Below are 13463 nucleotides of genomic sequence, written 5' to 3'. Positions count from 1 at the left end.
GGTAGAAAGTCAAAAACAAAAACACAAAAGATACCATGACATATACAACTCGTTATCTTGCGAGCTAATAAAGTTGAAACTTAACCCTTCACTGCATGAAGCTTTAGAAAACAAAAACAAATTGGCAAAAATTGTGGTGTTATAATATAATATTGACATATATTGCATTATAATACATATATGCATATTATTATATTATATAATAAGTAAAAATATTTTTTAATGAAATTTTGGTCAATTAACTCAAATGGAAATAAGAAAATTGTTAATGTAGATATAAGTAAGAAGTATATAAGTGTTAGAAGTACTTTATCGCTTAACCTTTAATTTAATCAAAAACATGAAATATCATTAATGAAATTCAAATCCAGCAATATAGCAAAGCTCAGAATTCACTTTTTGATTGTATGGCGTTTAGCAGAAAGTAGAAAAATTACATTTGACTTGAAAAAAGGTATCGTTATGATTAGAATATTTTATTTTTGAAGGAAAACAAATCCTATATAGAATAATTTGAAGTATTCGTATAAATTGCTAGTTTAATTAATCAATCAATTATCAAAAAACTAAAGCCATTTATCGTCAATACTCGAGGGATTTGTAATAAATTTGTTGAAGTTTATTTCATTGAAATTTTAGAAAGATATTAAATATTAGGAAACACATTTCCTTATAAAAAAGTTATAGTTCTACTTTTATTTCCATTTAACATCAAAAATCAAAAATACTTATTAAAATTAATGACTTTATTTTAACTTTCATTTTCGAGTTCAAAAATTATGTCTCAGAAATTTGTTTAGACACGAGTAATATCAACCATACCGGCTGAAACACTTAAGCTAGCTTTAACTGTCATTTCCGAGTTCAAAAATTATGTTATTATTTTAATTATTTTTTTAAGATACGAATAATATCAACCATTGCGACAGAAACACTTAAACTAGCTTTTACCCTACTTCTTAAATTTATATTTAAATGAAAAAAAAATCGGTTTGAAAATCTCCAGCGAACTATAAAAACCTGTTCTCTCCAAACTACTAATTAATTTCAGTGGTTGGCCATCGTCTGTTTTCTAGAACACTTTTTTCTCATACTATTTGCTTATGGCTGTGTGAGCACTACACATTTTGAGTTTCAATTCAAAACCCACGTGAGTTCGGTACGAATGCATATTATATACATATACATATGTATATGTACATATGTAAGTATGTATTTCGTTGCCGTCATTTGACAATTTCAATATTTGCAATGTCTGCAACAATAATGCGACGGATTGTCACTCGGCCTTTAATGCAGCGAACGCAACGAAGCAAAGTGACTCATGGGTAGTCAGCTGATAGAGAGTGTAATGTAACATTTTAGGTACATTTTTAACAAGTCTTGTGTAATGAAGTAAACGATTTCATCATCAATATACTATACTTTATCCGCCGACAGCCGAAAAGTGCGAATTTTCTCATCCTACATACATATGTATGGAGCTGCCAAAACAAGAATATTCGTATCGATATTTTACGAAGACAAAACTTTGAATTTCTCAAGTTAAACAATTTGAAAAAACTTAAAAGCGTGAAGCGCAAAGATTTCGCACAGCAACACGAGTACGCCAAAGCGGTACACGAAAGTAGCAAGTCAATATTCCAATTCGTACTTTCGCACTCTCAATGGAGAGTAACACTTTGGCAGTGTTTCTATGAGAATACAAATAAACATGTGTATGGCATATATTTGTGCTGGTATTAAGTAGTGAGAACTTGATTAGATGGTATATGAGCAGTTAGAGATAAATATGTAATTATGTTGCCACATTAGGATAAAAATATAAATAAAAGTACTTTCTTTAATTACCAACTTATCAAAAATATGTTTTTCCATTTTAAGACATAAATTTTTTTCAACAGATAGAAAGACCTTTTTTTACTTTTCATAGCATAATATTCGATTTATTCTCAACTTATACAACAATACTTAGGGTAACCGTTCTGTTCAAATTGTATGAATTCTGTAATACTAAATACTAATATTTTTCGATAATACTTGTTGTCGATTTTTACAGTTTTAATAAATTAATAATTAATAATGATAAGAATTCAGTGGGATAACGAAATTCCACGAAATTTTTATAAAACATGCCGGTTACGAATTGTAAAACTACTTCCACTATAAAGACAGTATTTATGTTTAAGACATTTTTCGAACTTCCCTCCGAACTATAACTTATGCAGATACATATGTATGTATGTATATTGCCAAAATCCACCTATTTTCGAGAATTATAAAACTTTTGAAAAATTAAATTTAGCTGGCAACATTGAAAATATTCCATAAGGTGCCAAGGTCAACCAATTACAGCTTATCCAGCTTTAATTTTTTTTCTGTTATCTTTGTTGGTTATTCATTATAGTATGCCCTTAGCCTTTACAAAGGAATAAATGTGGGTTACTGAAAAAAAAATATCAGGTAATCAGCTCTCCGGCATCGATATACTATATCCATATGTATGTTTGCGGTAATACATTGTAATTGGATAGTAAAGTGCAAACTTCGCAGATATTGAAGTGTGTCTGCTCAAACAATGACATTGCTAATCCGAGTCGTGTACTTTTGTACTATGCACTCAGAGAATATTTGAAGAACTACATATGATAGCTCCACTTAAGTTAGAAAATCTCTATTATGTAATACCGTAATCGTAAAAAATACAGAAGGGAAATCTGCTTTTAACATTAATAAATTATATATAAAATAAAATTGCCGAAACTATTGGCAATTCGGATTCAGAGACTTATTTTTCTAATAGCAGACGCAATTCTGTCGGTATTATCTAAGCTTAGATTTCTCATATAATATTTTATTGTCATGAAATTTAAAAAAAAGTATTAATAACTTGAAAACAATTTGAAAATACAGTTGAACTTCCAAAATTTTAACTTCTGTAACTCTAAGCTCTCCGTAGCTCAAACTCTTGAATTGACTATACAAGTCAAATTTCATACAATTTTACTTCCATAACTTGAAGTCTGTAGTGGATTATGGTGATTAGAGTTAGAATATCATTTTAAATAACTTTCTCTAGAGCTGAACCTAAATTACCGAACCACTAATTAGAAAACCTTTCAAAGAAAATGACGTCTCCACAAGAGCAAGCTCATCGGTTGTTTGGATTCTGTATCTTATGTACGAATGAGCATGTTAAAATACTTATGATATATTTCTTTCCTTGATAGAGAGCTAGAAGACTTAGGAAGGTTTTTTTCTTTGATATATGGCTAAAAGACATATGACGTCTTTCTTTCCTCGAAAGAAACTTTTACTCCCGATTTGCATCCCAGCTTAAAATAGAATCTACAGCAAGAACTGTTTTCATATGAATTAATTTACTATTTGAAAATTTTCAAAAATGTCAAAATATATCAAATATTTGAATAAAAAATTTTCCAAGCAACAAAGTTTGATTCAAGGTCAGCTTAAAACAATTGCTGTTTCAAAAACTACGTTTTTAGAATTGACAAGTACAAATTTCATTCGTGTGGCACACCATTCGCCGATATATAAACAGCTTATATGCATGTGACTATGTACATACATATGTATATATATATGTTTTCATACACAAGCCTTTAGTTGAACGAGAGAGTGACTTGTCTACTGACTCTCACATATTGTCTTTACTCTTTGCGACCTTAATCACACACACACGCACACACTGAAGCACAAACATGCCTCAGCTGCCTTCAGCCCCACCACTTTGTTGTCTATGGCATAACTATACCCAGTGACGACAGCAAACCCACTTTCATATTCACGCGCAATATTCGGAATTCGGAATTCGTATTTCACTATCACCAGCCAGCCATTGTCAGCGAGTACGTTCCCAGCAATATTCTTAGTATCATATTTACGTTCAAAGTGTTCAAATCGCAAAAGGCAAATCATACGCAAGCTCGCTCGCTTCTTACAAAAACAAAAAATCGTTCAACCAAAGGCAACGTGGATCAATCAAAAATCAATGCTAAATATCTAAATAAAAAAATTCCAAAATCAAACGCGAAGTTTAGTTCGTACAAAGGTCGTCGACAACTGCAGTGTCAATTGCAGTAAGAACAAAGTTTGTTTTCGTGGAATATTCGGATCAGCTGTGCTGTGCATTTGCTGACTTCGTCTAATATTACATCGAATAAAAGCGCAACCGTTTTACAAAGTGAAATTCTTGAATTTAATCCAATCAATCCTACAGCAATAAAAGCTAGATAACAAATCTCATGCCCTCACAGCGTCATAAAGCTTTCTGAATCGCTTAAAAAATTCCATGTGATCTTAATGCTCGAATAACAATATTAAAGTGTTTAACTGAAAGCTTTTTAGTGTTAATTTTAACAATTTTTGTGTGTGGAAATATTTACCACACCCCGCGTTGTCATTAAGAATATATACCAAGTGAATCTCCAGTAATAAATCCAAAGTCTCAATGGCATCACCGGCCTGTGAACATCGCTACAAGGATTTCATTTTCATAAGTTATTAGATTTTGTCTTTATACCCGTTTATAAAAACAACAACAAAACTCTCAATATATATTGAGAGCCCAGTTACAAGTGTTATATATCGAAACGTGTTTTAAACTCTGCGATAGACGCATTTTAATGTCAAATTTTGTTTGTGCTAAAGCAAGTATCTCAGATAAAAATACCTAGATGCTTAACAGCTACAAATCAAGCTCGTAACAATATTTTCTGTACCGAAATTGACTGTTAAGCCCACTGTCTCACACACATACACACATATATTCATATATATATACGTTAGTGAAAAACATTAGCAGCGCAAAATTGTAGCATACTTTTTGGCTGCAAACATTATAGACGCGCCTACAAACACACTATAATACGACAAAAGTTAACGGCACTTACCGTGAGCTCGTCATCTGATTATAACAACCACACGTAAAGGTTTGCTAAACAACTGCAGCCCACAGTTCGATTGGGTTCCGCTGTAACTGTAATTCGCATCTACGTTAGTGCTATGCACCATTCGCGTTCGGTGGCGCAACTAAAACAACAACAACACCGTACTTGGCAGCGCGACTATCGCGCCTACATTCGTATGTGTGCATACTATCGGCATCGTTCCGTAGTAGGCATAACCGGCGGCGTCGGCGGCGGTACGTACACGCCCACCCACACACCCACCATACAAGCGCATACGCAATATTTTATGTTGAACATTCAAAAGCACTTGCTAAAGCGTATGAACATTTATTGGCGCAATATAGCGGTAATTATTCACAAAGTGAATACGATCAATAAGTTTAAGTTCGACAAGTTTAGCAAGAAGAAAAACTCTCGTATGCTACACGGTGTAATGGGTTTACGTGTGACGTCATCAATGATGCGACATTGCATCATGATGCTCGGTAAGTAGATATACACTCTTACATATGTACATAAGTATACAAAATACGGATTAAAAATATACCTCTCTATATGTACTTGACTCTCTTTTCGAACATATGTTTATATGTATTTGATGTTGCCAGATCTGCAAAAAACTAAGTTTTTCACAAAATTATCTTTAAGCATTATTTTACTAAATTGTGTAAGGTAAACTAGTGATCACTTAAATACATTGCATTACTTAATTATATAAGCCATACTAACTTTTAAAAACTTTAACCTATAAGATGAATGAAAAATGAAAAATCAATACTGAGGCAAAATAATCTGAAACTGATCTTTATGTAATGCATGATGCAATCTCTGTATTTATGTATGAAGCCATTTTGCATCCTTGACCTACTTACATGTTTTTTAATTAAAAATTTGGCAACTAAGCCAGCTTTCTCATCTTCAAGTTTTTAACAAACAGATTGTGATTTTAGAATTGAATGAGTACCAAGAAATGGGTGAACATACAAACATTAAAAGAAAGAAAGCAATTCTTTAAATTCTCATTTGAATCTCTTTTATAACGCCAACAGACATCTAACTTTCTTAAAGAATTGAAAACTGCGGTTGAAGAAAAGTTTATTTTAATGTAATTAAAGAAAGTTGAATTTATAACTGAAGAATGGCTAGGCCGATTTGTAATATTAATCCAAAAATACCTTTTATCTCTTTATGTTCAAATTTAATACAACTCATAAATACTCATATTTCAAATATAAGCATTTGTTCAAAATTCATGTTTGTAGGAATCATTTGAATATACGCGTACCATTTTTAACAGATGCTTCCTCAAAAATAATACAATTTAAGTATTTGGAATTAGAAAATAACTGCAACAAATACGCAGTGGAAAAAAGGAAAAGGAGGCCTTTACGGCAAATGAGTTAACTGACGTTGAGCAACACCAAAAAAGCTCCGTCAGGATCGGGAAGGACCTCTCCCAGCCGTTCGATACCAAACGAGGTTTCAGACAAGGCGTCTCCCTATCGTGCGACTTCTTCAACCTGCTTCTGGAGAAAATAGTTCGAGCTGCAGAACTAAATAGAGAAGGTACCATCTTCTATAAGAGTGTACAGCTGTTGGTGTATTGGGTCTGGCAGTGAACGAGGGCAAGACGAAATATCTCCTGTCATCAAACAAACAAACATTCGTAACTTGGCTTTCACCTGTTGACAGTCATAACTTTGAAGTTGCAGATAATTTCGTCTATTTAGGAACCAGTATTCACCACCAACAATGTCAGCCTGGAAATCCAACGCAGGAATTCTCTTGCCCAGGTGCTATCGGACTGAGTAGGCAATTGAATTTCTCGACAACAAAAGATCAAACTCTATAAGTCGCTCATAATTCCCGTCCTGCTATATGGACGTGACAGCAACCGATGAGTCGACGTTACGAGTTTTCGAGAGAAAAATTCTGGGAAAGATTTATGGTCCTTTGCGCATTGGCCACGGCGAATATCGCATTCGATGGAACGATGAGCTGTACGAGATATACGACGACATTGACATAGTTCAACGAATTAAAAGACAGCGGCTACGCTGGCTAGGTCATGTTGTCCGGATGGACGAAAACACTCCAGCTCTGAAAGTATTCGACGCAGTATCCGCCGGGGGAAGCAGAGGAAGAGGAAGACCTCCACTCCCTTGGAAGGACCAAGTGGAGAAGGACCTGGCTTCACTTGGAATATCCAATTGGCGCCACGTAGCGAAAAAAGAAACGACTGGCGCGCTGTTGTTAACTCGGCTATAATCGCGTAAGCGGTGTCTACGCCAATTAAGAAGAAGAAAATACACATTAGAATAGATTATAACTGGCTTAACCAGTCGTTCACGTGCTCACAAAAGACTGATGTCATAAACTTTCCAGCCAACTTTTTCGTCTTTCTACACCTTAGAACCGGTTCATCATATGCAGTCCACTAGAATGACTGTCGATTGGACTCCAGTGTGACAAGATGGAGCCATGCTTCTTATGCCATACACCGACGCAAGAATTCGGTTTTATTACGATTGAAGAGCACTCAAACACTTCTCAGAATCAGTTATTCGTTGTTTTTGTTGGATTATGAACTTTCAGGTGCCTTTGCTCATTTCGCCTGTTTCCAGTTTAGCAAATATTTTTTCAACGGTGGATTTCCTGAGCCCATACGGATATTCAACAGTATTCAGAAAGCAATGTTTTATTAACACGAAATGCTATATGATCCATTTTTTTTTTGTAAACTAACACAAGTTGCTGCACAAAAATAATTACTAACTAATAGTTATAATCCAACTTATAGAAATCATATAGATGGTAGTAGTTGTATTATCTATGTATCAGCCACAGTGAAGCGTGGACGGGTCCTCTAGTCATTAATAAGAAATCCAAAAAATGTTAAATTTCTGCATACTATACATATACTATGTAGGTTAGGTTAGACTGGTAGGCAAATGAGTTACGCATACATCAGTTTCGGTGCCTTGCGATACCAGCTGGAGTTCCGTTACGAAATCCATGAGAGTGGTCATTCTTTAGGATGCCTCTGCTTGACGCAATTTTAAACAGAATCTGTAGCCTCACCCAAGATACCTCTTCACCTTGAGGCCCCCAGATGCTTAAAGCGTAGTTTCCCGAATGCAGGACAAATGCTCAAAAGATGCTCCATTGTTTTCTTATTGCCTTGCTATTGACATTTCCTGGAGTTTTCTCGATTTGAAGGCGTGTGCCGCCACCAGACTGTGGGCAGTGTGTATTCAAATCCATTCCTTCTATCGAGTGCCAGCAGGAACTTTGTGTGTTTCTGATCCACACATGACTTTTGCAGCTTTGCACCCGGCTATATCGTTCCATCGCATTTTGATTTTCCTTGCCATGCTTTTGTTCAAAACGTCGTATAGACAATGCATAAGTTGTCCAATGTTGCTCACGTTTTTGGGTGACAGTCGTACACCACTCTTGGCAATCTCGACCACTATCTCATTGTCTTTAATATCTTTGGGGCCTGGCACTCAGTATTGAAGACGTTTGGTTTTGGCGACACTCTCGACCTCCGCCCAGCTAATTGCTAGCTACGTGACTTTCCTAAAAGCAAAGACCTCTGCTTGAATTACTCGTCAATTGCAGTGTTCCGGCAGCTTTAAATACTGTTTTATGCCTAACTCTGGACAATATATCGTCGTAGCAACTCCGACCTCCATTTTTGAGCCATCCGTATAAATGTTTAATGTGTTGCGCGAATCTATCATGCTTTTACGCCAACTATCTTTTCTATGTTTACTCTGAACTTTCTTTCCCAATTGAAAAGTAGGATTATGTCAAATCGCCATTACCAACCGAGCTACACCCGAATGTTCCATGTGTAAATTCTCCTGTTGCGGTCCTTGAGAGATAGCTGTGTCCCAATTTTTGTACTTTCTAGTGCAAACAAGCAGATCCGTTTTTTTTTCTGGATTCAACCTCAGACCTGCTTGCGTTGTCCAATTCTGGACTGTTTTGAGAGTGTTGATTATAATACTAGTAACGGTGTGCAGGTTTTTCCTGTTATTAAGATGGCGATGTCGTCTCCATATGCCACTATCTTTGGGGCTTTGCCGGCTAATTCCTTTTCACTAATGTCCATAGAAGTGGAGATAGCGCTCCACTTTGCAAAATGCCTCAACAGACTTCCTAGTTAATTGCTCTTATTCTTCTAAATATCAAGAGACTTCTGACCCAACGTTGTATAGCAGGATCAGCACTTATTGACTTGATACTATGCAAGATGGATTCCGTAGAAACATTATCGAATTCTCCAGAGATGTCCAGGATCACTCCAAGCCACTCTAGACTCTTTTCGATGTTTAATGTTAGCGTAAGGGCTGCTAACTCTGTAGATCTGCCTTTAGTGTATGCGTTTTGCGCTTTGGACAAGCTTCCAGTAGGCGCTGCGGCCCTGATATGCATATCCAAGATTTTCTCTAATGTTCTTTTATTAGGAAGGAAGTTAATATAAAAAACAAAATTTCGAATTTCTTAGGATTGACCTATTCTAAAACTAAACTGATAATAAGGTACCATAAAATCACCAATTTCTGAATTAAAAATAAAATATTTTTAGAGGTATGAATAAATCTGAGATTTAATTAAACAACGGTTAATCATATACAACCATATACGAGGTGTGTTCAAAAAGTATCGCGAATTTTGTGTTTTTTCAAAAATTATTCAGGATCATTTATTCATGAATATCTATTTTGTCGCCTTCAAAGTAATCCCCATGAGATAGTATACACTTGTGCCAAGGGTTTTTCCAATCTTCGAAGCACTTCAAAAAATCATTTTTTTTATCTTCTCCAGCTCCTCCTTCGATGCCGTCTTTATCTCGTCAAGAGAAGCGTAACGTCGTCCTTTCATGGGCCTCTTCAGTTTAGGGAACAAGAAAAAGTCACAGGGGGCCAGATCTGGGGAATACGGTGGCTGCGGCATCATTAGTGTGTTGTTTTTGGCCAAAAAGTCGCGCACAAGCAACGATCCGCGCGTTTCTGGCGGATTGCTTCGCGCAAATTGCGCATAACTTTCAGGTAATATTCCTTATTGACCGTTCTTCTTCTTCTTCGTGGCAAGAACTCATGATGCACCACGCCCATGCAATCGAAGAAAACTGTCAGCAAACTGTCGCGATACTTTTTAAACACACGTCGTAAGTTGCCATGGTAGACTAAGCACCTCAAACGTTTAAAAAATCTTAGAAATAAATACTATAGAAAATTCTCTTCAACTAAATCTCCATGTTTCTTTTTAATGAATTGGATAAGTTTCTCTATAAAAGTTTTATTGACAGTACGGAGTCTAACATTAAGTCGAACCCTAAGTTCTTTTGGAACTTTGTAAAATCTAGAAAAGAGCGTGTTCGGCTAGTTCCACTTTTTCCTAATAATTCTTTATCCATAAATTTTGGCACACTGTGTTTTCACAGGATGATATTGATAAGTGATATTAAGCCTTCTTTCTGGCTGGAAATTTCCAACTTGGTATTTTTGCTTCTCTGAATTTCTGAAGCCTTTGAAAATTAATTAAAAAATTATCATCTTCAGGTTTTCACTCTAACTTCTTGCAGTGGATTTAGTCATATTTGCACAATAGACGATGTGTTGTTAGTGTCGATGAAGTGTCATCCGATTCATTCATTGCGTTTTCGGGAGTGCCACAAGGAAGCGCTTTTGGGTCCACTTCTCTTTGTGCCGTTTATCAATGACATTTCCTGTTGCTTCTCTTTTGCTAACTTTTTGCTATATGCAGATTAATTCAATCAAAAACTCCGAAGATGTAATCAAACTTCAATGTGATATTGATACTTTTTATAATTGGTGCCTGAAATCGTACATTTTCACGTATTTTAATACAATTCGTAATTATCGCCTTCAAAATGGGTTCTTGAGCCAATACGGGCATGCGAATGTTTAATCAAAATTCCCCTAATAATTATGTTATAAGCCACGCCTGGGATAGACTTCAGGGCCTTCAATTAATTTTAATTTTTTTCGGTTTCGGTACATTTTTGAAGTGCCATTCGCTATATGATTACAAAATTTCGACGTGCTAAGCCCGCGTCTGGTCAGCAGTAGTAATGTGTTTGATGACAATGGGGTCCTAAGCTATGTTGTCAAGCATCTCTTTTAGGACCTCAACCCGACGTCGTTTTTGCAAATGATTCTAATGTGTTTGATGACAATGGGGTCCTAAGCATCTCTTTTAGGACCTCAACCCGACGTCGTTTTTGCAAATGATTCAAGTCTTTTGATAAGAATCTAGCATTAAGACGCTTCACACCCAAAACATCAACCAAAAGTGATGTTGCAATCCTCTACTATCTTTCTGATCGATTCCGTAACTTTAATTGGAAGCATAAAGCAAAGCTTTCGGATCGTAAACAAATAGCCGCCAAACGCATACTAATTGATATACATATGTACATATGTATATAGATCAAACTTCACACGACGCAACTTCGACGAACGAGGTCTACATACCTATTGTTTCCAATGTTGAAGATTTTTTAGGCCACCCTGTATTACAAAATATCTAGAATATAACTTTCTGCGTGTATTTGTTTGCAATTTACAATTGTTGAAAAAGAGCTTTGCTTTTTTTATTAAATTTATTACTTCGGGGCTAGTTTCTTCCCTTTAAAGTAATTAAATAAGCTTTCACAATAAATAAGCTCGTATGTACGTATTTGTTATTACGACTTAATTATAAATTTATTCACTTTTTGCTCATTTTTTATCAAATTATATCTTGCACCTACATATATATAATTATATTTAATTATACTATGTGTATGTAAATTAACGTGTATTTCTAGCTTCATTTCATGCTTCGAATGCGTGGCTACTAAGCTTTTTATAATGCTTTTACATTATATACATACATACATACATACATATGTATTTATACAAAAACTCTTATCTAAATCATATATACATACAAAACAAATACTCAACAATATATTTACTATATACAAACATACCTTTGTACGTACTTATATTTAATGGTACTTATGTATGTAATCGTATATACTTGTGGCCAAATGAAAAATGCGCTGATAGAGATCTCAAACTTTTTGTAACAATCATAAAATATTAAAAAAAAAAACTCTTATCTGTTTACAAAGTTTTTATTGTTTTAATGGCAAACATTAATTTAGACGGCAAGTTAAACACATATGTACATATATTTGTGTGTTTCGTAGGCTCATAAATTAGAGTACTGACTTGGCAAAAACTGAATGTCATGGTAAAGGTTATATGATAATGACATAGAGTCTGTCTATCACTGCAAACATGAAATTTTTTTAATTAACGAAATTTTGATTTTTATTTCTTATTTTACGTACAGTGTTCACTATTTAACTGTAACAAATCGCCTAGAAATTTCAATAGTAGCCTTCAAATAGTCACTCTTCGGCTTCGGCATTAGCTTTGCGAGGATACCAAGTTCTCACAAAGCGGCATTAAGGTTTGGTGAAAATCTGGTCGGTATGAGATTTTACAGGTCTTAAGCCACACTGATAACGTCTAATCAGTTTGTTGTTATTAATTAGACTTTACTTCTCAAAAGATTTGCGCGTGAATGCAAAAAAAAGTCATCATCGATTCACAATTTCTCTGCTCGCTATGTTTGAACGCAAGTAAAAGCGACAATAAAGTTAGAGAGTTAAATTCAATACATGAGACTAGTTTGTTATTCCATTATAGTGGCATATTCTAGTGAATTATATCGCTATTAGTATATTAGATTATGCCAGTCTATGGAATATCATACCAGTGGTTTCTTATCTCATTAGATTATGTCAATTATACTAGTGGCTTCCCATCTCTCTTAGATCATGTTATTTTATAAAATTTATACCAGTTGTTTGTTCGAGTCGACACTGTTCAAGTTATGATAAGCAAGGTTAAATATTGAAGAACTTGATTGATGATTTTGATCACTTTCGGTTAGTTTCTGCGGCAGTTATATGCTGTAGTGATCTGATCTGAACAATTCGTTCGGAGATTTTAGCATTGCCTTGGACAATACTCCATGCTAAATTTAAACATTTTTAAATTTTAAAGATTTTCATAGAAGGGCTTGAGTGCGATCGATTAGTTAGTATGACAGCTATATGCTATATTAGTCCGTTTTCGACGGTTCTGACAAATGAGTAAGTTCTGCAGATGAAAAAGACATACATACATATGGAAAATTTCGGAGCGATACTTCGGAAACTGAGGACTAGTTCGCGTATTTCTATGCAAATAGACAGACGGACAGACGTCTTGCTGATCATTCATACTATGTGTATATATGTATATTTCATATTGTCCCCGATGTGTCCTTCTGGGTGTTACAAACTTCGTGGAAAACTTAACTGAATATACCCTGTTCAGGGTAGAAAAACGGAAATATCCGGAAATGATTACAATTCGTTTAATAGACATACACATACATTGTATATAACTCATCGGCTTCCAGTCGATCTGACTTCCTATTAAATCTTTTCGAAAAAAG

This window comes from Bactrocera neohumeralis, chromosome 2 (genome assembly GCF_024586455.1).
Source record: "Bactrocera neohumeralis isolate Rockhampton chromosome 2, APGP_CSIRO_Bneo_wtdbg2-racon-allhic-juicebox.fasta_v2, whole genome shotgun sequence".
Lineage (NCBI taxonomy): Eukaryota > Metazoa > Arthropoda > Insecta > Diptera > Tephritidae > Bactrocera > Bactrocera neohumeralis.
This window is presented reverse-complemented; position numbering follows the sequence as displayed.